The 25713-nt window shown below is 43.7% G+C and overlaps 1 protein-coding gene and 1 long non-coding RNA gene across 3 annotated transcripts in view; both read right to left on the reverse strand.

The window, feature by feature from the left end:
• LOC126424740 (alpha-actinin, sarcomeric) overlaps positions 1–25713 on the reverse strand; it is a 517273-nt gene that overhangs the window by 173522 nt on the left and 318038 nt on the right. The window lies entirely within an intron of this gene.
• LOC126424744 (uncharacterized) overlaps positions 1–25713 on the reverse strand; it is a 217683-nt gene that overhangs the window by 42515 nt on the left and 149455 nt on the right. The window contains exon 3 of the long non-coding RNA XR_007576205.1: positions 21201–21284. This is a non-coding gene — a long non-coding RNA (uncharacterized LOC126424744). The remainder of the gene's footprint in view (positions 1–21200; positions 21285–25713) is intronic.

Raw genomic sequence — 25713 nt, forward strand, 5'->3', positions numbered from 1 at the left:
CTGTCATCCATCACCATATCATTGATTTTATCGATGACTTCTGGAGTCGTAACCTCCACAGGGCGTCCAGAACGTTCAGCATCACTTGTGCACATATGCCCACTCCGAAAATTTTGAAACCACTTATAAACGGTTCTAATCGAAGGTGCAGAGTCACCGTAATATTTATCAAGATTCTCTTTATTCTCCTGAGGTGTTTTGTCTTTCATACACTAATGTTTAATTACCACACGAAATTCTTTTTCGTCCATTTTTTGACAATCACTCGACTTCCTTGATTCACACGAATGCCAAACACAAAGAAATAGACCCTATGGCTGAAACTTGGTGTGCGTTCTTTCCAAAGATGCTACTAACTAAACATGACTTCGATACGCGCCGGTGGTGCCATCTCTCGGACTTTTCAAACGCCCCTCGTATTTCCAGTAACTCGTACCCCTGTTTATCTTGTGGCCCTTCTTGCATTACAAAGTAGTGTCCACGCCACACTGTGGACGCAGGATGTTTGCGGCGGATGGCACGCGCTGTCGCAGTCCAGAACAGAGATGCCGACCACTGCCCACGACCAGCGCTGGAAACGGTCCAGCACGGGCGATTAGGCGCTAACCGCATCAGCGACACCATCTACGCACACCACTTCTCGAAACGCCCACACAGACTCTGGACGACGCCGCTGCCAGCAAAACGTCGTCTTTCCTGTTAACATGGCACTCAAGTGATCTGCACTGACGCAATCGTACAGACGTGAAAATCAGTAGGCGTGTGAGGCAGAATTGCTCGGTATCGCCACGATACTTGTGTATTGGAAGAGCTACGAGGAAAGTAATGTAAAGGTTGGCTATGATAATTGACGATTGTGCGTTTAAGGGACTCAACAATATCGTCATCAGTCGTTCCTTATCCTGAGAGAAACGTGTCAAAAGTAAAAAGCGAAAACAATGGGGGCTAGGCTGCTCATACTACACACATCAAAAAAGGTTTTGCATCACCCTAGTTACCAGAACTCTGGAAGATAGCCATTGATTGTGGATGTTTTATCACAGACACAGTCCCTTTGACTATTCAGAGATGCCACTAAACCCACCCAAAGATGTAAAACCACGCATGAGCAGCGCCTGTTAAGACAGATGGTTCCGACAGCCGATCAGTCCCAGTCATTCCACCAGGAAGGAGGTACACGGCTAGTGTTTTTTTTTTTCTTTACGGTTTTAGGGCGCAAAACTGCTACGGTCATTAGCGCCCGGTCTGTGACTTAGGGAAAGTAAAAAAATAAAAAAAATCAGCAACAATGGGAGCGAAACTCAAAAATTGGGGAACCAAAAAACAGAAGGAAAGCTTAGAAAACCACTAGAGAAGGGGGGGGGGGGGTTGTTTTCCCCAAAAAGAACTTCTAATGACCGACGTCATCTCACTGACACTAATAAACTCGAGGATGCGATCGGCTGAGCGCGTGTCATCTGCTAAAACGGAAGACATATCAGGCGACAGCTGTAGACGGGCGCGTAACGGAGTAAATTAGGGCACTCAAGTAAAAGGTGTCTCATGTCTCACCGTCTACGGTTGAGAGCAGTGGGGACAAAGCGGGGGAGGATCGCCACTTAAAAGATGTCGATGGCTAAAAAGACACTGCCCTATCCGGAGTCTAGTTAAAATTACCTCCTCCCGACGACGAGTTCGCGCGGAAGAGGTCCAAGCACAGGGAAGAGCTTTCACGTCCCGCAATTTATTATTGGGAAGTGACGACCAATGTGCGTGCCATAAAAGAGCAACACGACGACATAAAACACTCTGTAGATCGGCGAAGGGAACCATGCGAACAGCAGGCTGAAGAAGAGAGACTGCAGCCTTGGCCACTATATCGGCCGCCCCGTTTCCACGGATACCAACGCGTCCTGGGATCCAGGGGAACGCCACACAGACGCCCCCCCCCCCCCCCCCCCCCCAAAGTGGAGCAAGTGAAGGCAGGCCTGAAACGGCTCGTGCTGTTTGTAGTTTTAGACGGTCAATACCGCGATACGATCGCGTCCGCATTGTTAGATTGTGCCACTAAGGGCTCTCAACAAGGGAAGTATCCAGGCGTCTGGGGGTCAACCAAAGCGATGTTTTTCGGTCATGGAGGAGAGACAGAAACTGTCGATGGCACGCCTCGCTGAGGCCGCCCAAGGGCTACTACTGCAGTGAATGACCGCTACCTACGCCGGTGGCCATTAAATTTGAAACTCCACAAAGCTGGTAGTTGCTTGTACATGCAGATGATTAGGATGTCAGGTCAATCGGACATGGAAGTTAACAACACCACCTACCTATGTATATCTATATTGCTAAATGGCTAAAACGGAGACCCCATGCTAATTGCAGGTTGTCTGTCTAACTGCTTCTAGGAGGCAACAGAAAAACTCACACTTTCAAACAATTTCGAAACATTTTCTCGCTGAAAACTCTCACAATATAATGAAAGAAGTAGAAGTAAATATCCTCGGAGTAGTGAAAAAACGTAAATCACTTAATAAAAGCACGTCTTCTCGTCCAGACTGTATACCAATTAGGTTCCTTTCGGAGAACGCTGATCCATTAGCTCCATACTTAACAATCATATACAACAGTTCACTCGACGAAAGATCCGTACCCAAAGACTGGAAACTTGCACAGGTCACACCAATATTCAAGAAAGGTAGTAGAAGTAATCCACTAAATAACAGGCCCATATCGTTAACGTCGATACGCAGCACGATTTTAGAACATATATTGTGTTCGAACATTATGAATTACCGCGAAGGAAACGGTCTACTGACACACAGTCAACATGGTTTTAGAAAACATCCTCCTTTTGAAACACAACCAGCTCTTTACTCACATGAAGTGTTGAGTGCTATCGACAAGGGATTTCAGATCGATTCCGTACTTCTGTATATCCGGAAGGCTTTTGACATTGTACCATACAAGCGACTCGTAGTGAAATTGCGTGCTTATGGAATATCGTCTCAGTTATGTGACTGGATTTGTGATTTCCTGTCAGAGAGGTCACAGTTCGTAGTACTGACGGAAAGTCATCGAGTAAAACAGAAGTGATTTCTGTCGTTCCCCAAGGTAGTGTTATAGGGCCTTTGCTGTTCCTTATCTATATAAACGATTTGGGAGACAAATTGAGCAGCCGTCTTCGGTTGTTTGCAGATGACGGTGTCGTTTATCGACTAATAAAGTCATTAGAAGATCAAAACAAACTGCAAAACGATTTAGAAAAGATATCTGAATAGCGCGAAAAGTGGCAGTTGACGCTACATAACGAAAAGTTTGAGACCATCCAGATGAGTGCTAAAAGGAACTCAAACTTAGGTCACACGATAAATCAATCTAATCTAAAAGCCGTAAATTCAACTAAATACCTAGGTATTACAATTACGAACAATTTAAATTGGAAAGAACACATAGAAAATGTTGTGGGGAAGGCTAACCAAAGGCTGCGTTTTATTGGCAGGACACTTAGAAAATGTAACAGACCTACTAAGGAGACTGCCTACACTACGCTTGTCCGTCCTCTTCTAGAATACTGCTGCGTGGTGTGGGATCCTTACCAGATAGCACTGACGGATTACATCGAAAAAGTTCAAAGAAAGGCAGCACGTTTTGTGTTATCGTGCAATATGGGAGATAGTGTCACAGAAATGATACAGGATTTGGGCTGGACATCATTAAAAGACAGGCGTTTTTCGTTGCGACGGAATCTTCTCACGAAATTCCATTCACCAACTTTCTCCTCCGAATGCGAAAATATTTTGTTGACACCGACCTAAATAGGGAGGAACGATCACCAAGATAAAATAGGGGAAATCACAGCTCGTACAGAAAGGTATAGGTGTTCATTCGTTCCGCGCGCTATACGAGATTGCAGTAATGGAGAATTGTGAAGGTGGTTCGATGAACCGTGTTCATTTTCGCTGGCCATGCAGCGCAAATTCCGCATCAGGCACAACGTTTTAATTTACTACTTCTTTATCACTTACTGTATTCGCAACATATTTTGCCGACAGTATCTGTATACACCACTGACTGTATCTGGAAAATTATACCGCTGTACGATACACAGTTCTGGAGATATGACGTCATAAACGCTGATTTCCTTGGAACGGAGCGTAAATTAGCCAGGCTATAAAGGGTGGACACAATCTGACAAGCTTGTGCATGTGTTGCAGAGTAGGCCGGGCTGAGAAAAAATCGTCAAGAAAAAAAATTCTACACGTTGCGCCGTTTCCGAGTTAATTGGCATTGAAGTTAGCCAACCAGGCCGCTGCGCGTAGAAATTCAAGCGGCCCGCCAGATACAGTGCCAGTTCTCATAGTGTAGATGATACCGCACGAGGCTGCTGGGCCTTTGGTTCGGTTCAGTCCTTACTATCGTCCCAGGTTCTAATTATGTATCTCTTGTTCGGTTTTAGGAAATCAAACGAGGAACACGTTCCGTGACACCATCTCTGGTGAGCCTCTTGAATTTGCACGCGCAGCAACGTGATTGGCTAACTTCAATGCTAATTAACTCGGAAACGTCGCAACGTATTGAATTTCTCTCTTAAAAATTATTTCTCAGTACAACCCACCTCGCAACACCCTCACATGCTTTTCAGACTGTTTCTGCCCATCCTGTATACACCCAGTGTTTGTTAGCATTGGCTCGGTTACTAGTAAGAAAGCCACAGCGCCGTATTGCTGCCAACGCTGTGATGGAATCCTGACGGCAATTAATATGAAATCAATGGGATCAGGAGGGCAACATTCAACGCCACGCAGGATATCAGCTGCCTCACGCGACCTGTGCCCGATGGGACAGACACGTTGAAACCTTCCCGTCTCCTCTATATCTATATTGTTACGCAACTTTCCCTTCTACAATATCCTATGAAACCTTCCCTTAGGATTTCTATCTCTTGCTTAATAATAACAAATGAAATCTTCCCTTTGAAATTAATTCTCTTTCTCAATCTTCGCATACAAATTTAAATGCTGCTTATTAAAAGTTATTTGCTGATTATTTCGACGAAACATAGAATGTGTCGTCGTCGTGGCCCTCAGTCGTTATCTGCAATAACCCAAAACTGCTCCTTACCTTTTTTACTGTTACTGGATCGCCATCTGACTGCTACATCGAACTGCGACGTGAATATACTTACTCTGGTTTACTATACTCTATTAACTGCTGGTGGACTGTCATAATAAGTGGATGTATTTATTACCAAAGCTGACGTTATTCTTTAATTAATTTGACTGAAGTTACGTAATTCATAGTTACACTTTTTCTTGACAACAATAAAGTTTTTGCAAAGTTTTACGTTCATGGTTTTTGGGATGGATTATAATCAGTAACGCAAAATTGCTGGCAAAAATTAATTATATTCTGAAAACGTTTCTTCAAATATTTGTTGCTGGTAATGAAATGATCTTACAAACGTTCAAATGGGACTTACTTTTTACAATAATCTTACAACTAGCATTGCGCAAATATACCTTCAGTAGTCTTGAGTTTAGCAAAGAAAATAATTCAATAATATTAGTTCCTCTTATGATAATAGTTAGCTGATGTCTCTGTACATCCGTTTACAATCTCTTGTAAATCGTAGCTGGTGGCTGGCAGGCACACCGCTCCTCTCAACCTCTCGCTTCAGACCTGCTACCGACTCGCTTCACATCTCACTACTGACTTCCTACGAGCGCTGAAGTGCTGTCTCTCCTGCCAACATTGCTTTCTGGTGCAGACATTCCCTGCTACTACAATTCCAACATGACAAATATTAATTATTCCTACTTAATCCTATTAATATAAACGTCTTTCATAAATTGTGGTTTGACAACAGACAATAGAAATATACACGTCTTACAACGTTTTTTCCGCAACGCAGAGTCGTACCGCCATCACGCACTATAAAGCCAGAAATGCGCAATGAGACAATCATCCACATTGAGGACCTCTGGGGTAGCATGGACTGTCACCAAGGCGAACATTGTTGCGCCTTTCCCTTACGCTGCAGTAGAGGCAGGTGCCAAGATACTGGTATGCCCAATAGCACAGCGCATGCTCGACGCCACACGTCATTTCAGACCACTTCCGGTTCAGCATACAGCATCACAATGGACGTACTCGTATGTGGATTTTCGGAGGAGAACGAATGTTAGACTGCATTAACCCTTTGAGCCACAAATTATTTTATTCACGACACAAAGGAATCAAAGCCTATCAACTGGGCAAGTTGAAAATCTGTGCCCGACTGGGATTCGAACACGGGTGTCCTGCTTACCACGTAGCCTTGCTGACCACTACACCATCCGGACAGACTGTGGCTAAGGCATGTGACCGCAATATCCTTTCTTCCCCGAGTGCTAGTACTAAAAGTTTCGCAGGCGAACTTCTGCGGAGTTTGGAAGAAAGGAGATGAGGTTCTGCCTGTGAGAACAGGTTGTGAGTCGTCCTTGGGCAGCTCAGGCAGTGGAACACCTGCCCGCAAAAGGCATAGGCCCTAGTTAGAGTCTCGGTCCGACATACATCAGAAACCTGCCAGGAAGTTTCAATTGCTGCAGCTGATACTCCTGAAGATGTGTCCACAACGCCTGAAACGCACAGTGTAGAGTCATAAAATACATATGTCAGTGACGAAGGGTTGACTAATACACTTTCAGTGTATTCCCTACAGTCACCTCCACAGTCGCAAAACATGGTTAAAACTGAAATGGTCAGAAGGAAGTGCCAATCCACTTAAGAGTATTTTAAAGTACTTCGTGTATGGTTAAATTCAAAGGCAAGAACATACATACGATCAGACGAAACAGTACGACAGTTCTTTGTAGCGATACATTATGAACTAGTGTACATCAGTATGTAGCACATTCGAAAACACAACACAAAGTGATCAGTGTGTTCACTATTAAATTGAGGGTTGGCACTGTCTTTCTTCGACCTCCTCAATTAATAATAATAAAAAAATAGTAAAATGGAAACCACCGAAGAAACAACTTTACAGATATTTGAAGAAAGGAAGCCCTTAAGGAATGATTACGTGAACTTGAAAAAAAAGCACTGTCTTTAAACTGAAATAAAATCCTCTTCGAAAATGAGGGTAAAAGAGAGTTCAGAATCATTAAGGCACTAATGGGATCCAATTACAAAACCGGCATCGACGAAAAGGATATTCAACAAGAAGGTCTACTACAAAATAGAGAAAATTACAAACAGAACCCACGAAAGACCTGTACCATTTTACGGTCACCTGAAATGAATGGACGGGTACAGGTTGACCAACAAGATCTTCCTTTTTTTTTTTAATTTAAACCTCAGAGCTACAATAGTCTGGTATTGAAATACAGAAGACGACCTCCAACTCTTACAAATCAAACCCGAGGACCCCTGTAACAGTGATCGCTTCTGCAAGAAGGAGGTGACGAACAGTCTACACGGAGACAAGCAACTAAAAATAAGACGCGGTGTTCCCTAGATGGAGGAGCGAAAGCAAGTTCACTCCCAAAGGATGAAGGTAAACAAAGTTCACTGCCAAATATAACAAGGCTCAACGTGGTCCTAGATGGCCCAGCGAAGTAATAATGAAAACTATATCCCGCCGCAGTCAGCAATTACTAAGAACACGTTTCCATCTCTGATTGCGAGCGCGACGAAGCCAGCAGTGGTGGTGACCGGAAGGTGAGCAGAGGTTGTGTTGACAAGAGACAGACCGGCTCGGCGCCACTCGCGGAGATAGCGCTGATGGCTGCCTAATCTACAGGAGCGGTCGCTGACGCCCAGCCACCAGGGTTCACTGTTCTATAACTCCGCCTCCCATTAACGTCTCCTAATGACCAGGCATACTTTACGGTATGCCTGGTTCAAATGTCGTACCAAAAGTTGCACTACTACTTTCTAACGACAGGACATTACAAAAATAATAAAGATGTTCTGATCATCTAAGTCCAAAGCAACTGTTCCATTCTACAGGCGTGTTAAAATTTTATAGTAATTACAACTCAATTTCTTTTTCTTCACGAAGCCTACAGGAGCCGCACACATCATCTAACGAAAGTCTGCTTCCACCTTAAGATTGCTTCCGTACTGTTCCCTATCTTCCACGAAACCGCACAGTTGCTCGTCAGAAGGAGCCATGTAACTTTTTGTACCCCGAAAGCTACATAAAATTATGGGGGGGGGGGGGGGGGGATCGAGACAGTATTTTGGTACCATTATCATGTAAGGAAGGCACTGATGGCGTCTTCAGATGAATGGACAACACACTTTTCTTTGCATATGCTTAAGCTAGAAAAGGGAGGTCCCCGAGGACGGGGTTCAATTTTTGAAATTTAGGGTCCCAGGTATCATACCCTGGAGTATTTCACCCTAGTGGGCCCTCTTTTGCGAGTACATGACGAAAAAAGAATTTCAGATTTTCATATGCATCAGTAGGTCATTGTAAATAGCTCTATTTTTAAAATGGCAGTGTAGCCTAGTGACTAAGTTATTTGAGAGATATTCTGAAGATTCAGGCTTCGAGTACTGGCGGGAAATTATATATAACGAAACGACTGCAATCATTTTTACTCTATTAATTGGCTTAAATATAATTTTTCTGTTTATAAATCCTTTGGCGCGTCATTTTAATCATTACATTAACTTTATTTGCTCTTTTCTCCTTTTATCATCTGGGAATCTTTTACCATGTTATTAATTATTTTTATTTATCGTAATATTTAAACTTTTATACATACTGACGTATTAGTTGAAAAACAAAAGACGAAACCATATTTATTGGCTGCACAATAACGTCAAAATTTATTTTTCCTTACAAGATGTACATTTTTGGATAGTAATCGTTATGTAAACATCCTAAACGAATTTTTTGGCACCATGAACAAAATAACAGGCGAAGATTTAAACGACTGAAGGTTTTGTAAACAAATTGAAGCAAAATGAGTAACAGAAATAACATGGGAGAAAATTTTAAAATAATGAGAAGGAGGAAATTAAATCGTATGAAACACACAAAAAAATAATTAAGTCACATGGACAAAGATTCCAAACGAAAAACAGAATGAAAAGAAGAAAAATAAAGAGCATATAAAAATAGTTAACACGGAGATTATAACGATGCGGCGAAGCATCAGAAATGAAATTACGTTTAAACTAATTAACTGAATAAAAATCATAGTTGCAGTTGTTTCGATGCATATGTAAAAAAAATGTCGCACGACAGGAATCAAACACATAACCTTCAAGATACCAGCATATAAATTAAATTCTGTGCTACGTCGCCATTTCGAAAATACTGCTACATTCACGGCTCTAGCGTATTACAAGAAATTCTAAAATTCATTTTTATCGATTAGTCACAAACGAGGACCCACCAGTGTGAACGATTGCAGGGTGGGATACCTGAGATCTATAACACCGTACACGTTATTTCAAGAAGTCGAGCTCACCCCTCGACACCTTGTACGAAGAAGGTAATGGAGGGTAATTAAATCGAGAATAACGATTTATTTAACATGCGAATTGGGAACGACACAGTAGTGGAAATCAGGTGCTTGCTGACGAGGAAGTAAGACTAAATAGCATGGTCGGAATAAAAAGAATGTAGGAAGTACGGTGGCACAGGATAAAAAAGCTGTCATCAGTAAAATAACTCTAGATATGGAATGGAAGAAAGGAGTTCTTCAAAGCGTACGTCTAGGGCACAGCACTGCGTGGACGCCGTACGTCTTTCTTTATGCTTGCTCTACTCCTGCATAGCTAGTAAAAGTCATAACACATTCTTTTTAAGGAAACACTGTTTCTTCGCCTCGCAGCAGCGCTGTCTCTATTGATTTGGTATCAGCAGGGACTGTGGTCATCACCCCATAGATGGCGCTAATGAAGGAATGCTAGCTTGTTCTTAAGCGAATCTGGAAGCCATAAACGAGTCGAGGGTAACAGGACCCAGCGCTATGCTGCTAGCTGCTAACATTGCTCGGTGCCCACTACAAGCAAGTGGGCATAAATCGTGGCGCCCGGCAAGTGGAACAGTGGGTTTCTTATCCGGAGCCCGCTCGCCTGGCTCGGGTTGCAAGCTATTACTCTGGGTGTAACGTGGACCGTCCTCATTGCTCCCACGCGTAATTACTGCCAGCCAAACACAATGCCGTTCCTAGATGAAATTACGATTTCAACGGTAAAATTTCCTGCCGCAGAAACGTGCCATAGAAGAACAAATAACGAGCACTGTTACCTGCTTACCACGCTATAGTCCCAAACCCGGAGCCGGCCGGGATGGCCGAGCGGTTCTAGGCGCTACAGTCTGGAACCGCGCGACCGCTACGGTCGCAGGTTCGAATCCTGCCTCGGGCATGGATGTGTGTGCTGTCCTTAGGTTAGTTAGGTTTAAGTAGTTCTAAGTTCTACGGGACTGATTACCTCCAATGTTAAGTCCCATAGTGCTCAGAACCATTTGAACCATTTAAACCAAACCCGGACAAGGGTGCGCGGAAAAGGATGCGCACTGCACTCGCATTCGGGGGGACGTCGTTTCAAATCCGAATCCGGCCATCCAGATTGTCTTTCCGTTTTTCCCCCAAATCGCTCTGCGCAAATGCTGGGATGGTTCCTTTCAAAGAGCACTGCCGATTTGAGCATGTGCTCCTTCCTTAATGAACTCGATGTCGACGGGACGTTAAAACCTTCCCTCAGCCTCCGCCTGCTCCTAGTCCTAGTCCTAGTCAGAAAACATTTTTTTCTTGCACAGGTGCCATTTTGGTCGAATTCGTGTACGGATGGCTAGGAAGCCTGAAGAAAAAGCATGTAACAGTGTAAGATGGTAAAACTTGAACCGCCTGATCCTGATCACTGATATGGCAACAGTGTCGCACGCATGAACTGCACCGTATTGCCGCGATTGCTCTGGGACGCGAATGAAGTACGTGCGTTGATAGTTCCATACTTCTCTTTTCCGTGCTTGGTGAAGAACAATGGCAGAAATATAGGTTTCTTTGGAGGACTGCTTAGTGATACGTTATTGGGTCGATGAAGGACGCGCAACAACGGAGATATGGATAGGTTTCGCGAGCGGTTCGGTAAGGTGCTGCCAAGTCGTACAGACATCGACCACACGCGAAAGTGCGCCCTGCACAGGCAGGTGGGAATTAATTAGGGCAGCTCAGGACGAAGTCTACGACTAACCTTCGCGCAGGCACCCTGTATGCACAACGAATGATTGTTTAGCGCAATTAAACGTGAGTTAAAGTTTCACTTAGTCGCGGGAAACATTTGTACCCAATCTAGAACTGGCATCCAGATTGTGAACACGAGTGCTACATTTCACTTAAGAAAGTAACTTAAAAGTTTTATTTTGAATAATGCCATGATTTGAAACGAAGAAACATGCAAACATATACAGTGGACTGTTTTGTGAATTTATAGTACTCTTAGACTTATGAGATTCCTCTATAGTTACAGCGATTAATGTGTTCCAGCGATTAATGCGTTCAGACTGATTGTGAAGACGCATTTTCCTCATTTTGATTTGAATTAATTAATGAGGCGGCATCCCATGTCTGCAGACTTTACAGTAGCATTGTAGTAGTACCGCTGAAAGCGACCCCAAAATTCACTGTCTTCATCGTGTGTGAGAAGCTGCGATCTACGGAGAAGAATCTCAATGAGAACATTGAGACAGCTTTAGAAGATATGAGGTAAGCAAGACACCACCTAATTACCTAGGGAAGAATTAAGAGCAATTGGGGAGAATTTAGCGTCTAAGTTCATACGACGTAGCCCTTCGAAAGCAACCTTCCGCATACTACAACTTGCGTGGTAAATGCGTACAAAGTAGTAACGCGTCATCGGAGGAACTATTTCTCATTTTTAAGAGTGGGAATCTCTGTAAATCTGTATTACGGGTCTGAACCGGTCATCCAAATAGAACATCGAAAATGACCCAGACGGTGCTTTTTCTTTTCATTATAGTCAAACTGTTCACGGCTCCCAGAAACATTGCGTCTTCATTCATGTACAGCCAGTTAAACAAGAAAGTGTATGCCATAAAATCAAATATAACATCCGCAGCGACGTCTCTAGTAGTGGTCTAGAAACAGTGTGTAGATAAACAGCGTGAGAGTTGAATGTTTTGTTTTGTAGGTTGCAAATGGTTCAAATGGCTCTGAGCACTATGGGACTTACCATCGGAGGTCATCAGTCCCCTGGAACTTAGAACTACTTAAACCTAACTAACCTAAGGACATCACACACGTCCATGCCAGAGGCAGGATTCGAGCCTCTGACCGTAGCGGTCGCGAGGTTCCAGACTGAAGCGCCTAGAACCGCTTGGCTACAACGGCCAGCTGTAGGTTGCACTTTAAAATGAGTGCAAAATATCTCAAGCGTGAGGAGGCAGTGTTCCTTGTAAATCATCTTTTTGGGCCTGTCTCCTCTTTCAAAAGTGTGGAGTACGAAGCGTGAAAGGTTGCTTCAACGTACTGTCAAACACCCGGTAAAACTGCATGTTTGGGGTTGTTTTTCTAAAAGCGATTTTGGCAATTTGCACTTATTTTCAGCCAATTTAAACGATGAAAAAAGGTGCAATATTTACCAAAAATGTCTTCTGAGGTAGGTTAAGAAGCTATTTGGTTCTATCGAGGCAAGTTGAGTGCTTCGAGAGGACAGTGATCCGAAACATCGCAGCCGTTTCTGTACGGCGTGGTAACAAGACAATGGGGGTCTCCACGATGAACTGGGCCTGCAATGTCTCCGGATGCAAATCCGATCGCAAATCTTAGATCGTATACTAAGATGAAAGCCAATATATACTCTGAAGCAGCTGCCATTTAAAATCCGGACTATATGGAGATCGTTACGGAGAGAATATGCAGAAAATCTCGTGGAAAGCATGCGAAGAAGGTGTCAAACTATAATCGATAATGGCAGCGATTGGATTAACTATTAGGTAATTGTGCAACTAGCAATAACACGTATCTTCATGTAAACATATATTTATAATAGTGTCTTTAATTTCACACACGTAATGGCGTACATTTTCCTGTGGAACTGCCTGCAATACACAAATCTCTTATGCCACAGGGGCAAAGACTATTGTGCACGGACGACGATACTTCCAGATTATTTCTCTGCCTCGTGATGACTGGGTGTTGTGTGATGTCCTTAGGTTAGTTAGGTTTAAATAGTTCTAAGTTCTAGGGGACTGATGACCATAGATGTTAAGTCCCATAGTGCTCAGAGCCATTTGAACCAACTTCCAGATTAGGTGGCTGACGTATTACTCGGAAGCTTCACAATAACTTAGTCACACAGGTTAGTTTACGCTGCCGCGGTGCCAGCCACCTCGTCTGCAAGAGACACGGAGAGAGGCGAACCAGGCCAGTCATCAGAGAGTGGGTTGGGTTCAGAGGTCATCCAGGGCTGGTTCCCGCGGCCCGCTGGAGGCTCCAGCCGGGCGCTGGACACAGCCGACGGCCGTCACGTTCTTCCAGCGCGGCCGCTCCAGTTTCACGTCGTGAGCGACTCTCGCTGATACAATCGGACTGTTCCCTGTCCCAGCTCCAGCGCGCCATATTGACGCTGGTCCTCACCAGTCTACAGTCTAATACAATTCCCGCTTGCCACAGCCATACACCATGTTCTTTTCAAGCCTCCCATCCAAGATTCAAAACTAATAAGAAATGTATTGTTATTATTGGTACCACCTCAAAGTTCAAGCTGGTCCCACACTCAGTAAATGAGGATCGGGAGCAGCTGCGAGAATCACACAACCCACCTGTTATAAAGTGTCCGGTATGACATGTATCTACATCTACATCCATACTCCGCAAGCCACCTAACGGTGTGTGGCGGAGGGCACCTTGAGTACCTCTATCGGTTCTCCATTCTATTCCAGTCTCGTATTGCTCGTGGAAAGAGAGATTGTCGGTATGCCTCTGTGTGGGCTCAAATCTCTCTGATTTTATCCTCATGGTCTCTTCGCGAGATATACGTAGGAGGGACGAATATACTGCTTGACTCCTCGGTGAAGGTATGTTCTTGAAACTTCAACAAAAGCCCGTACCAGGCTACTGAGCGTCTCTCCTGCAAAGTCTTCCACTGGAGTTTATCTATCATCTCCGTAACGCTTTCGCGATTACTAAATGATCCTGTAACGAAGCGCGCTGCTCTCCGTCGGATCATCTCTATCTCTTCTATAGACCCTATCTGGTACGGATCCCACACCGGTGAACAGTATTCAAGCAGTGGGCGAACAAGTGTACTGTAACCTCCTTCCTTTGTTTTCGGACTGTATTTCCTCAGGATTCTCCCAACGAATCTCAGTCTGGCATCTGCTTTACCGACGATTAATTTTATATGGTCATTCCATTTTAAATCACTCCTAATGCCTACTCCCAGATAATGTATGGAATTAACTCCTTCCTGTTGCTGACCTGCTATATTGTAGCTAAATGACAAAGGGTCTTTCTTTCGCATCACATTACACTTGTCTACATTGAGATTCAATTGCCATTCCCTGCACCATGCGTGAATTCGTTACAGATCCTCCTACATTTCAGTACAATTTTCCATTGTTACAACCTCCCAATATACCACAGCATCATCTGCAAAAAGCCTCAGTAAACTTTATATATATATATATATATATATATATATATATATATATATATTTATATATATATATATAATTATTATTCACGTTTGGGCTCTATTGGACCACGCGAAGTACAATCACGGGGCATTCAGTTATTTTCTTTTAGACTTTCTCTCTGCCCAAATTGTTTTCATTCTCTCGGAATGAGCTCTTTTCCTTTCATTAGACCATGTGGTTCCAGTTTTCTTTGGTTTTTCAGCTTGACCAACTACCCAGTCATGAATTTTTTGCCTAAATAATTTTCTGTCTTGAATTTCATCTTGTTTTATATCTGCCTCTTTCATGTCCTCTTTTATAGCAGCAATCCATTTTATTGTCTCAAATTTAGCTTTACTTCCATTTTCGTAGAATTCCACTACTTGTTTAGTTAGTCTGGTAGCATCCATTCTTTTAATATGCCCATAAAATTTTAATCTGCGTTTTTTCATATCCGAATATATGCTGGTGTATTGTTGAATTTCACTATTTGCTCTTAGCCTGTATGTTCCTTCTTCAGTATATTTTGGACCTAGAATTTTTCTGATTACTTTTCTTTCTCTTTTTTGGATTTCTTGAATGTCCTTTTTTCTGTTTAAAATTAGCGTTTCAGCCCCATAAAGGCACTCTGGTTTTATGACCGTGTTGTAATGTCTCAATTTAGAGTACCTCGAGAGACATTTTTTGTTGTAGATGTCTTTTGTAAGTCTAAAAGCTGTCTCCATCTTTTGACAACGAATTTCATTTCCAATTTTTTCTAGACCAGTCTCTGAGATTGTTTCACCTAAATATTTGAATTGCGAAACTCTTTTGATTTTTCCATACTTAGTTTCCAAAAGTTTGGGTGCCAGTTTGTTGCTAGTCATATACTGTGTTTTTTCAAATGAGATTTGGAGACCTACTCTTTCTGCTGTTTCTTTAAGAATTTCTATTTGTTTCTGAGCAATTTGGATGTCCTGCGTTAGAATAACCAAGTCGTCTGCAAAGGCCAAACAGTCTATTCGAATATTTGCTCGTCCTAATTTCACTGGTTGGTCAATTTTGAACTCCAATTTTCGTTCGCGCCACTCTTTTATTACTTTTTCTAGAACGCAGTTAAATAGCAACGGAGAGAGTCCATCACCTTGCCTCACGCCTGTTTTTATTTCAAAGGATTCTGAAATTTCTCCTCTGAACTTTACTTTTGATTTTGTACCAGTTAGCGTGTCTCTGATAATTGCCGTGGTTTTAGGATCCAGGCCTTGTTCTTTCACAATTTGGAAAAGAGATTCACGATCCACTGAGTCATAAGCCTTTCTAAAATCTACAAAGGTACAAACTAGTTTTTTATTGTAAATTTTTTGATGTCTGAGAATTAGTTTGAGGACTAAAATCTGTTCTGGGCAAGATCTATTTGGCCTGAAACCTGCTTGATATTCGCCAATTTTCCATTCAAGTTGTTGTTGTGCTCGGTTCAGAAGACATTGAGAGAGGATTTTGTATGTGACTGGAAGAAGAGAAATTCCTCTGTAATTATTAACATCAGTTTTGTCTCCCTTCTTATGAAGTGGGTGAATCAAGGCGGTTTTCCATTCATCAGGAATTTTTTCAGTTTGCCAAATGTTTTGCATGATTGAAGTAATTTCTTTAACGGTTTTTGGACCAGCTGCCTTTAAAAGTTCTGCAACAATTCCATCTTCACCAGATGCTTTGTTGTTTTTCAACCTATGAATTTCTTTAATGATTTCCTCTTCATTTGGTGCAAGTGAAACTGGATTGCATTGTTGAGGAATTTTTGGTGGAAATCTTTCTGTGGGCTCGGGGCAATTTAGAAGATTCTTAAAATATTTAGAAAGTTCTTTGCAATTTTCTTGGTTGTTAAGAGCCAACTGTCCATTTTCCTTCTTGAAGCAAAGATTCTGGGGTTGGTACCCCTTTATTTTGGTTTTAAAAGTTTTATAAAAATTTCTGGTATTGTATTTCTGAAAATCTTCTTCAATTTCTAAGAGTTGACTATTCTCATATTGTCTTTTTGTTTGTCTAATTAGTTTTGAAGTGTCTTTTCTAGTTGTCAGGAATGTATCATATGTGTCTTCTGTCTTGTTGCTATTCCATGCTTTAAATGTCTCTTGTCTGGCTTTGATTGCATGATCACAGTTTTCATTCCACCAAGCATGTTTCTTGTGTTTTCGTAAAGGAATTTGATGTTGAGCTGTTTTGATAATCTTGTGTTTGAGTTGTTCCCAATTTTGTGCACTTGTTTTGTCAAATTCGTCTGCTAATAATGATGGTTGGATTTTACTGGTGTCAAATTTGGGGATTAATGGTGTCCTTTTGTTGAAATTTTGGGGTTTTAGCTTTAGTTTCACACGGGTTAAGTAATGGTCTGAGTCAATATTGGCGCCTTTACGAACTTGAACATTTAAAATTTCTTTGTGACATGGATACGAGATTGCAATATGGTCAATTTGGAATTCACCTATGTCCTTGTTAGGTGATCGCCATGTCTTTTGTTTTGAAGGTTTTTTCTTAAAATGACTTGACATAATTTTGAGATTGAAATTTCTGCAAAATTCTACCAGCCTCTTTCCATTTTGATTGGTCCATTTAGGTGCAGGGAATTCACCGACCGTTTTTCTAAATTTTCTCTCTTTCCCTAACTGTGCATTAAAATCACCCATTAAAATCTTTACATAATTTTGAGGAATTTTGGAGACTGTATTCTCTAACATTTCCCATGACTTATTTACTTTTTCTGGATTTGTTTTATTCTCCTGGTTGATAGGCATGTGTGCGTTAATTAAACAGTACATTTTATTTGCACATTTCATGGAAATTGTCATTAGTCTGTTGTTTACTGGATTTACTTCGATTACGGAGCCAAGAATGTCTTGCGAAATTGCGAATGCAACACCCAGATGCGGAGTGTTTTTAAGAATTCTTTTGTCTGTTTTACTTTTAAACAATCGGTAGTTTCCAAAATCCATGGTATTCTCATCAGGCAACCTTGTTTCTTGCAGGGCTAAAATTTTGATATTTTGTTCTTTTAGTGTGTCTCCTAATTTATAGAGTTTTCCTGGTGTCAAGAGAGAGTTAATATTGATAGTTCCAAAAAATGTTTCGACCTTGGGCATGAGTCGGTCAAAAGACTTCGATTTCCTCTGGTTTGGGATATAACGTTTCAGCCTAGTCTCCCCAGAATCCGATAGACTAGTTGCGCCACTGATGGCGGAGGATTTGTTACCACCTGGGGTAATTTTGTAATTACTAAAACGCTCCATAATAGTACTTAGAATCAAAGGGTTGAGCTCAGAAAAGCTCAGTGGTTAAGACTGGAGTGGTTAGTTCCAGAATTTGTATTACGGCCGCACCTCTGGTGAACAGACGCCGACCACAGAGCCGCTTGTTACAAGTCAGACGCAAGGTGGATTTATTGTATTATGTGCCTCTTCCGCTAGTTCCACCGTATATATATATATATATATATACTGTAAATAGCAACGGTCCTACGACACTCCCCTGCGACACACCTGAAATCACTCTTACTTCGGAAGACTTCTCCCCACTGAGAATGACATGCTGCGTTCTATTATCTAGGAACTCTGCTATCCAGTCACGCAATTGGTCTGATAATCCATATGCTCTTACTTTCTTCATTAAACGACTGTGGGGAACTGTATCAAACGCCTTGCGGAAGTCAAGAATCACGGCATCTACCTGGGAACCCGTGTCTATGGCCCTCTGGGTCTCGTGGACGAATAGCGCGAGCTGGGTTTCACACGATCGTCTTTTTCGAAACCCATGCGGAGTCCTACTGAGTAGATTTATAGTCTCCAGAAAAGTCATTATACTCTAACATACTACGTGTCCAAAATTCTACAACTAACCTACGTTAGAGATACAGGTCTATAGTTCTGCACATCTGTTCGACGTCCCTTCTTGAAAACGGGGATGACCTGTGCCCTTTTCCAATCTCCTGGAATGCTACGCTCTTCTGGAGACCTACGGTACACCGCTGCAAGAAGGGGCAAGTTCCTTCGAGTATCGTGAGCACGGCTGTCACCAGTGCGTGTACGGTGTACTGCCATGTTCGTGTTGGATGATGATGATGATCATCATCATCATCAACTGGCGCCGACACAGCCTATTCCTCTCACACAGGACCAAAGGGGCCGCCAAGCTTTATGTCCCGATCTGACGGACTGGCCACATGCCCTCATTCGATGAAATATTACGGAAAGGTCTGTAATTTAATCCACGACACTGACGCAAGGTCTGCGAATAAGGGACCTCTCTTCCCCTTGTCGGCCAAATAGTGGCGGTGAAAATGTCTGCCACCACCAGCATTCGAACCAGCTGTCCCAGAATGAGTGCCACTAATGAAATATACGACAGCGACATCGACTAACGGAGATGGGTACACACAACTTCAGTTGACGTACGTTTTGTAATTAGCTTCAGTGCGTGCAAGAGACTGGGTCATTTAGCTCCAAAATGAAGTAAATTTAATGCTAATATGTTCCTTATTGGCTTTTGGGCTCTGATTTTTTTTTTCAACTTTTCCCCATAGATTTGCTTCGGAGAGCCAGTAAAGTCCTCTTCCAACTAGGAGGCCCGACGCAATAACGCTACATTCGCGAAGGCAAGGTAATTCACAAATTGAAACGTAATGCACGGCTCCATTATTTATTTCGTGAGATAATGTTACAAAAACAACCATTATTTTTCATGTTTTTAAAGGCAATAACTTTGTTTCCTTCCGCGGCTCTTCAACCCACAATTTTTTTGTGCGGACTCCAAGCAATGGATTACTTGCACGTCTGTGGACCAGAGCAAATTTACCGTAAATAATCTGAGAAAACCATAAGAGGTCTTAAACCTGATTGGACAGGCAATTAGAGTATATACGACACAGATTTTTCCCAAAGATAACAGAAATCATTACAAAATAAATCCTTATCTCCCAGAGTAATAAATCACCAACTAAATGAACTTACGCCAATCCAATTTCCACTACTGTCCATTACACGACGTTTCGTATTAACATGGGAAACTGCAACCAGCCACTCTTTTTGAATGAATGACTTATTTCTCCGTCCACAGGAATTATCGACTAATGTACTGATCAGGTTCACATATTGCGGAAACTGCTATCACGACATGACAGGCGTCATGGACAGACCTCGAGAGCGGATCGCGAGGATAGGTCAGTAGTACACTGCCCATGCACTGCCACTGAATTCACCGACTTTGATCAAGCTTGTCAAACACTAAGGAGACATTTCAGTGCCGGAAAAAAATTGCGAAGCAATAAAGTCTACTATTCCTTAGCAATAAGAGCAGTACGGTATTTTTTTAAATCTTTTGTGTATGTGGTACTCAGTTGGAAGCAACTGTTTTGAAACAATATGGAAGTAAATAGCACTGAAGAGGAAACTGCAACCAGCCACTCTTAATGAATGACTTATTTCACCGTGCTAGATTCGGGTCTGAGCTTATCGTCAGCAAGAACACTTTTGGCTTAAAATGAAACACAAATTTGGTGATTTTTCCGTCTTACAAAGCCTTTTACAGACTGAAGCGCCTAGAACCGCTCGGCTACACCGGCCGGCTATACAAAGTAACTACGTCTTATATGAGGGAAAGGTGACATACCGAATCACTAGACTATAGACCGAATGCGGCCACAAGTGTTTACGTTAACGTCACGTCAGAATATTGCTGCGCGGTGCGGGATCCTTATCAAGTGGGATTGACGGAGGACATCGAAAGTGTGCAAAAAAGGACAGCTCGTTTTGTATTATCACGTAATAGGGGAGAGAGTGTGGCAGATATGATACGCGAGTTGGGATGGAAGTCATTAAAGCAAAGACGTTTTTCGTCGCGGCGAGATCTATTTACGAAATTTCAGTCACCAACTTTCTCTTCCGAATGCGAAAATATTTTGTTGAGCCCAACCTACATAGGTAGGAATGATCATCAAAATAAAATAAGAGAAATCAGAGCTCGAACAGAAAGGTTTCGGTATTCGTTTTTCCCGTGCGCTGCTCGGGAGTGGAATGGTAGGGAGATAGTATGATTGTGGTTCGATGAACCCTCTGCCAAGCTCTTAAATGTGAATTGCAGAGTAATCATGTAGATGTAGATGTAGACAGTTATCAGATTGCCAGTACCAAAGAACAAAACGGTACAGTCGTGGAATATCTGTACAGTTATGAAGTCTATCACTGCAAAAGATTCTTCTTACTAGCCTAGTGAGAACTATACATTTAATTTTTTTAAATGGTGTCAATGTCCCAAAAAACACACTGTGTTGGTAATTGAGACCTTTTGTGAACATTAAATATATTGATCTTGTCCAGTATCCCTAAAAACGCTTCCAAGCTAAGCACAATTAAAGATGTATTTTTCAGGTGGAGTTTCAGCCCTTTTGAGGTCAGCCGCAATTATTCCGGCAGCAACGCCGGTTAACCACAAGTGTGCCACTTCTTTGATCACACATGCGGCACGTAATTAATAACTGCGTCATGAAATTTAAACTGTTTTACTCGCTTCTCGTTTGGAAATGTCTCTAGTTCCCTCCATCCTGACACATGCTTACCTCGCTACCAGTCGCTCATTGTGTGGTGTGGAGATGTGGCCCGCTGTGAGAAATGATTTTTGCCTCCAAACAGCACCCACTCACCTGAAACAGAACAAAAAAAGGCGTTAATTCAGCTACACGTGCTGCTTACATATCTCAGAATAGTGTCATTTAGGCGCACTTTTGTGATACTAAATTAAAATGAATCCGGGAATTCTCCAGCTTTCCGACATGTTTACGGAGCCACAATAACGCGTCAATGGGCAGTACTGCTGCACGGTCATGCATCGAAACTGGAGCGACCCCCCCCCCTCTCTCTCTCTCTCTCTCTCTCTCTCTCTCTCTCTCTCTCTCTCTCCCCCTCTCCCTCCCCTCACCCTACCTGAGAATCTCTTGCTCATTCGAAGTCCTGGCAACTCATTATCCGTCTTCCCACCAATGACAAGCTTGGAGTAAATACAGAGATGTAGCCCACACGTAGATTTCAGATTTTATACATTTTTCTCGGAAATACAGACTTTAAACCTATTTTCTACAGCCACGGAGAGCGGAGTGCTCTGTTTGCCGCCTACACACAGTATTCGTCGCGATAACGTATCTTCAGACAAACATTATATGCTAACTGATTAACCAGTAAGGCGTTCTGAATACAAAGTATTTAAGAAAGACGTGTCAGATATTTCTACAGGAGGTAGTATTGGTCGAAACTAGAAAAGAATTATGTGACCAGAAACCAATGCCTGTTGAGATATAGGACGTCTTACGAAGGTTGGAACTTCAATGGTGGCTACTATTTATTTACAGCTCGTACAAAATAGATGTGAGTTTCAAAGTTTTACCGACCTTCGAAGTAGCCACCAGCATTGTGTATAACCCGTTGCCAATGATGTGGAAGTCGTAGGATGCTCTTAGCAGTGCCAGCTGTGTTGACAGTTCGAGCGGCGCGGTCTATTGCCCGACGAATTTGTAGCAGTTCTGAAGCGAATGCCGTGAAGCGTTTCCTTCAAGTTTATAAATCGAGTTGAACTCACGAGGGCTTAAGCCAGGGGAGCGCAGTAGGTGGTACAACATTAAGCAGCCCCATCAGTCAAACAAATCAGTAACAGCTTGCACTGCGCGTGCTTGAGCATTGTCCTGCAAAATGATGGTCAGGTCCTGCAGAAAGTGTCATCACTACAGTCTCTACGCTGTTCATTTTTGAAACACACCCTACGACCGGCTTAGAGACTGAAGTGATGACACTTTCTGCAGGACCTGCGATCATTCTGCAGGACAATGCTCAACCACGCGCAGTGCAAGCTGTTACTGATTTGTTTGACTGATGGGGCTGCTAAGTGCTATACCACCTACTGCACTCCCCTGACTTAAGCCTTCGTGAGTTCAACTCGATTTCTAAACTGAAGGAAACGCTTCACGGCATTCGCTTCAGAACTGCTACAAATTCGTCGGGCAATAGACCGCGCCGCTCAAACTGTCAACACAGCTGGCACTGCTAAGAGCATCCTACGACTTCCACATCGCTGGCAACGGGTTATACACAATGCTGGTGACTGGTGACTACTGTGAAGGTCACTAAAACTTTTAAACACGTACGTATTTTTTACGAACTGTAAAGAAATACACTCCCGGAAATTGAAATAAGAACACCGTGAATTCATTGTCCCAGGAAGGGGAAACTTTATTGACACATTCCTGGGGCCAGATACATCACATGATCACACTGACAGAACCACAGGCACATAGACACAGGCAACAGAGCATGCACAATGTCGGCACTAGTACAGTGTATATCCACCTTTCGCAGCAATGCAGGCTGCTATTCTCCCATGGAGACGATCGTAGAGATGCTGGATGTAGTCCTGTGGAACGGCTTGCCGTGCCATTTCCACCTGGCGCCTCAGTTGGACCAGCGTTCGTGCTGGACGTGCAGACCGCGTGAGACGACGCTTCATCCAGTCCCAAACATGCTCAATGGGGGACAGATCCGGAGATCTTGCTGGCCAGGGTAGTTGACTTACACCTTCTAGAGCACGTTGGGTGGCACGGGATACATGCGGACGTGCATTGTCCTGTTGGAACAGCAAGTTCCCTTGCCGGTCTAGGAATGGTAGAACGATGGGTTCGATGACGGTTTGGATGTACCGTGCACTATTCAGTGTCCCCTCGACGATCACCAGTGGTGTACGGCCAGTGTAGGAGATCGCTCCCCACACCATGATGCCGGGTGTTGGTCGTGTGTGCCTCGGTCGTATGCAGTCCTGATTGTTGCGCTCACCTGCACGGCGCCAAACACGCATACGACCATCATTGGCACCAAGGCAGAAGCGACTCTCATCGCTGAAGACGACACGTCTCCTTTCGTCCCTCCATTCACGCCTGTCGCGACACCACTGGAGGCGGGCTGCACGATGTTGGGACGTGAGCGGAAGATGGCCTAACGGTGTGCGGGACCGTAGCCCAGCTACATGGAGACGGTTGCGAATGGTCCTCGCCGATACCCCAGGAGCAACAGTGTCCCTAATTTGCTGGGAAATGGCGGTGCGGTCCCCTACGGCACTGCGTAGGATCCTACGGTCTTGGCGTGCATCCGTGCGTCGCTGCGGTCCGGTCCCAGGTCGACGGGCACGTGCACCTTCCGCCGACCACTGGCGACAACATCGATGTACTGTGGAGACCTCACGCCCCACGTGTTGAGCAATTCGGCGGTACGTCCACCCGGCCTCCCGCATTCCCACTATACGCCCTCGTTCAAAGTCCGTCAATTGCACATACGGTTCACGTCCACGCTGTCGCGGCATGCTACCAGTGTTAAAGACTGCGATGGAGCTCCGTATGCCACGGCAAACTGGCTGACACTGACGGCGGCGGTGCACAAATGCTGCGCAGCTAGCGCCATTCGACGGCCAACACCGCGGTTCCTGGTGTGTCCGCTGTGCCGTGCGTGTGATCATTGCTTGTACAGCCCTCTCGCAGTGTCCGGAGCAAGTATGGTGGGTCTGACACACCGGTGTCAATGTGTTCTTTTTTCCATTTCCAGGAGTGTAGTTGCCCCTATTAAAGTTCCAACCCACGTATTTGTGACTAGTGATGTGTAGTATTTGGTGCTGTAGGCAGTCTTGTTGCCGCAGCTCACTGCGCACGTATGGTTGTAATTTACAGGACAGGACACGCGTGCAAGTACTTAGGCCAGCATACTAGCATGCCCCACTAGAGTTCTGCAATTGTCTTCCAAACAGGTTGCTGAGGATACGAAGTTCACAGCCTGCATTTTATTTACAGGCGAGGTAGGATTCACAACAGAGAGACAGTAAACTACGAGTAGCACAAGACGCGTGTGTGGGCAGGTGCAAATCATCAGGCAATCGTGGAGGTGAGCCATCAGGATCGCTTCAGTATCAATATATTGGCAGAAACTGTCGGTGACAGACTCATTTGGCCATAAACTTTACGGAACAGATCAACATAGATCGTTACGCTTGCGCAAAGGCAACGACTGTGGTTCTTGCATGACGGGGCACCAGCCCCTTAAAATCTTAAAAGTATAGATCGTGCCACTGTACGTGACGGCAACATTTCACGGGCTATATATTGGCCGATGTGGTCCGTAGCATGGAGTCCCCATTCACTAAACCTGAACCCATTGGATTCCTGGCTATGGTGACGCTTGAAGGCATCGCTGCATGCCCAGCCTATTCACTGTGCAAACGCAGCAATGCATGTGACGCAGTCTGAATGGAACAAGGTGTAATTGAAAGAGTGTGTCATTCACTGCGAAGAAAGACTAGAGAATGTGTCAGGATACGTGGTAACAATATGCAGCACTGCTTCTACGTAGTCAGAGATGAGAATAAAGATTAGCCCATATTTCAAGAGGTATTAGTTTCCGAACATGCACTGGTGTCCAAAATTAAAGCAACGAACTGCTATTTTACCGGCCTCTATCAAATTCACGATATAACCATACCAACTGTCAACAGATGTGTTCTGCACGGAAGATGGCACTCCGATCAACGGACAGCCACGCCAGCGATCACACGACAAGGTACCTATGTTTGCCGGGCAGTCCCTCAGCCACAATCGTCGTGTACACAGTCACAGACGGTACAGTATGGCACACAGAAGATGCCTACCAAACTCTCGGCAGTGAAGGTCCATAGAAAGAAAGGAAGCAGGAGAGATGAAAACTGATGTGGCCCGATGGCGTAATATGAATCGTTATTTTGTTTCTCGGATGAGGTGACAATTTATAGAAACCAAAACTGTATCCCAGAAACCTGGACAGAGCCGAACGCGTGTGACATCAGGACCATTATTTGGCTGTAATGGCGCGCCGGTACCGCCTTACTACGACACTGAAACTGGCATCTGAGCTCGCAGCATCCCCTGGACGTGTTGTATAGAGGCAGACGGTGTACAGAAGATTTCAACAGAGTTTCCTTATTGTTGGAGACCTGTTTGTTTACCTCTGGCGTGTCTTCACAGAAGAGAACGTCTAGAGTGGACCCGTCAACATGCCACCTGGACGGTCGAA

The sequence above is a fragment of the Schistocerca serialis genome, chromosome 10 (genome assembly GCF_023864345.2).
Source record: "Schistocerca serialis cubense isolate TAMUIC-IGC-003099 chromosome 10, iqSchSeri2.2, whole genome shotgun sequence".
Lineage (NCBI taxonomy): Eukaryota > Metazoa > Arthropoda > Insecta > Orthoptera > Acrididae > Schistocerca > Schistocerca serialis.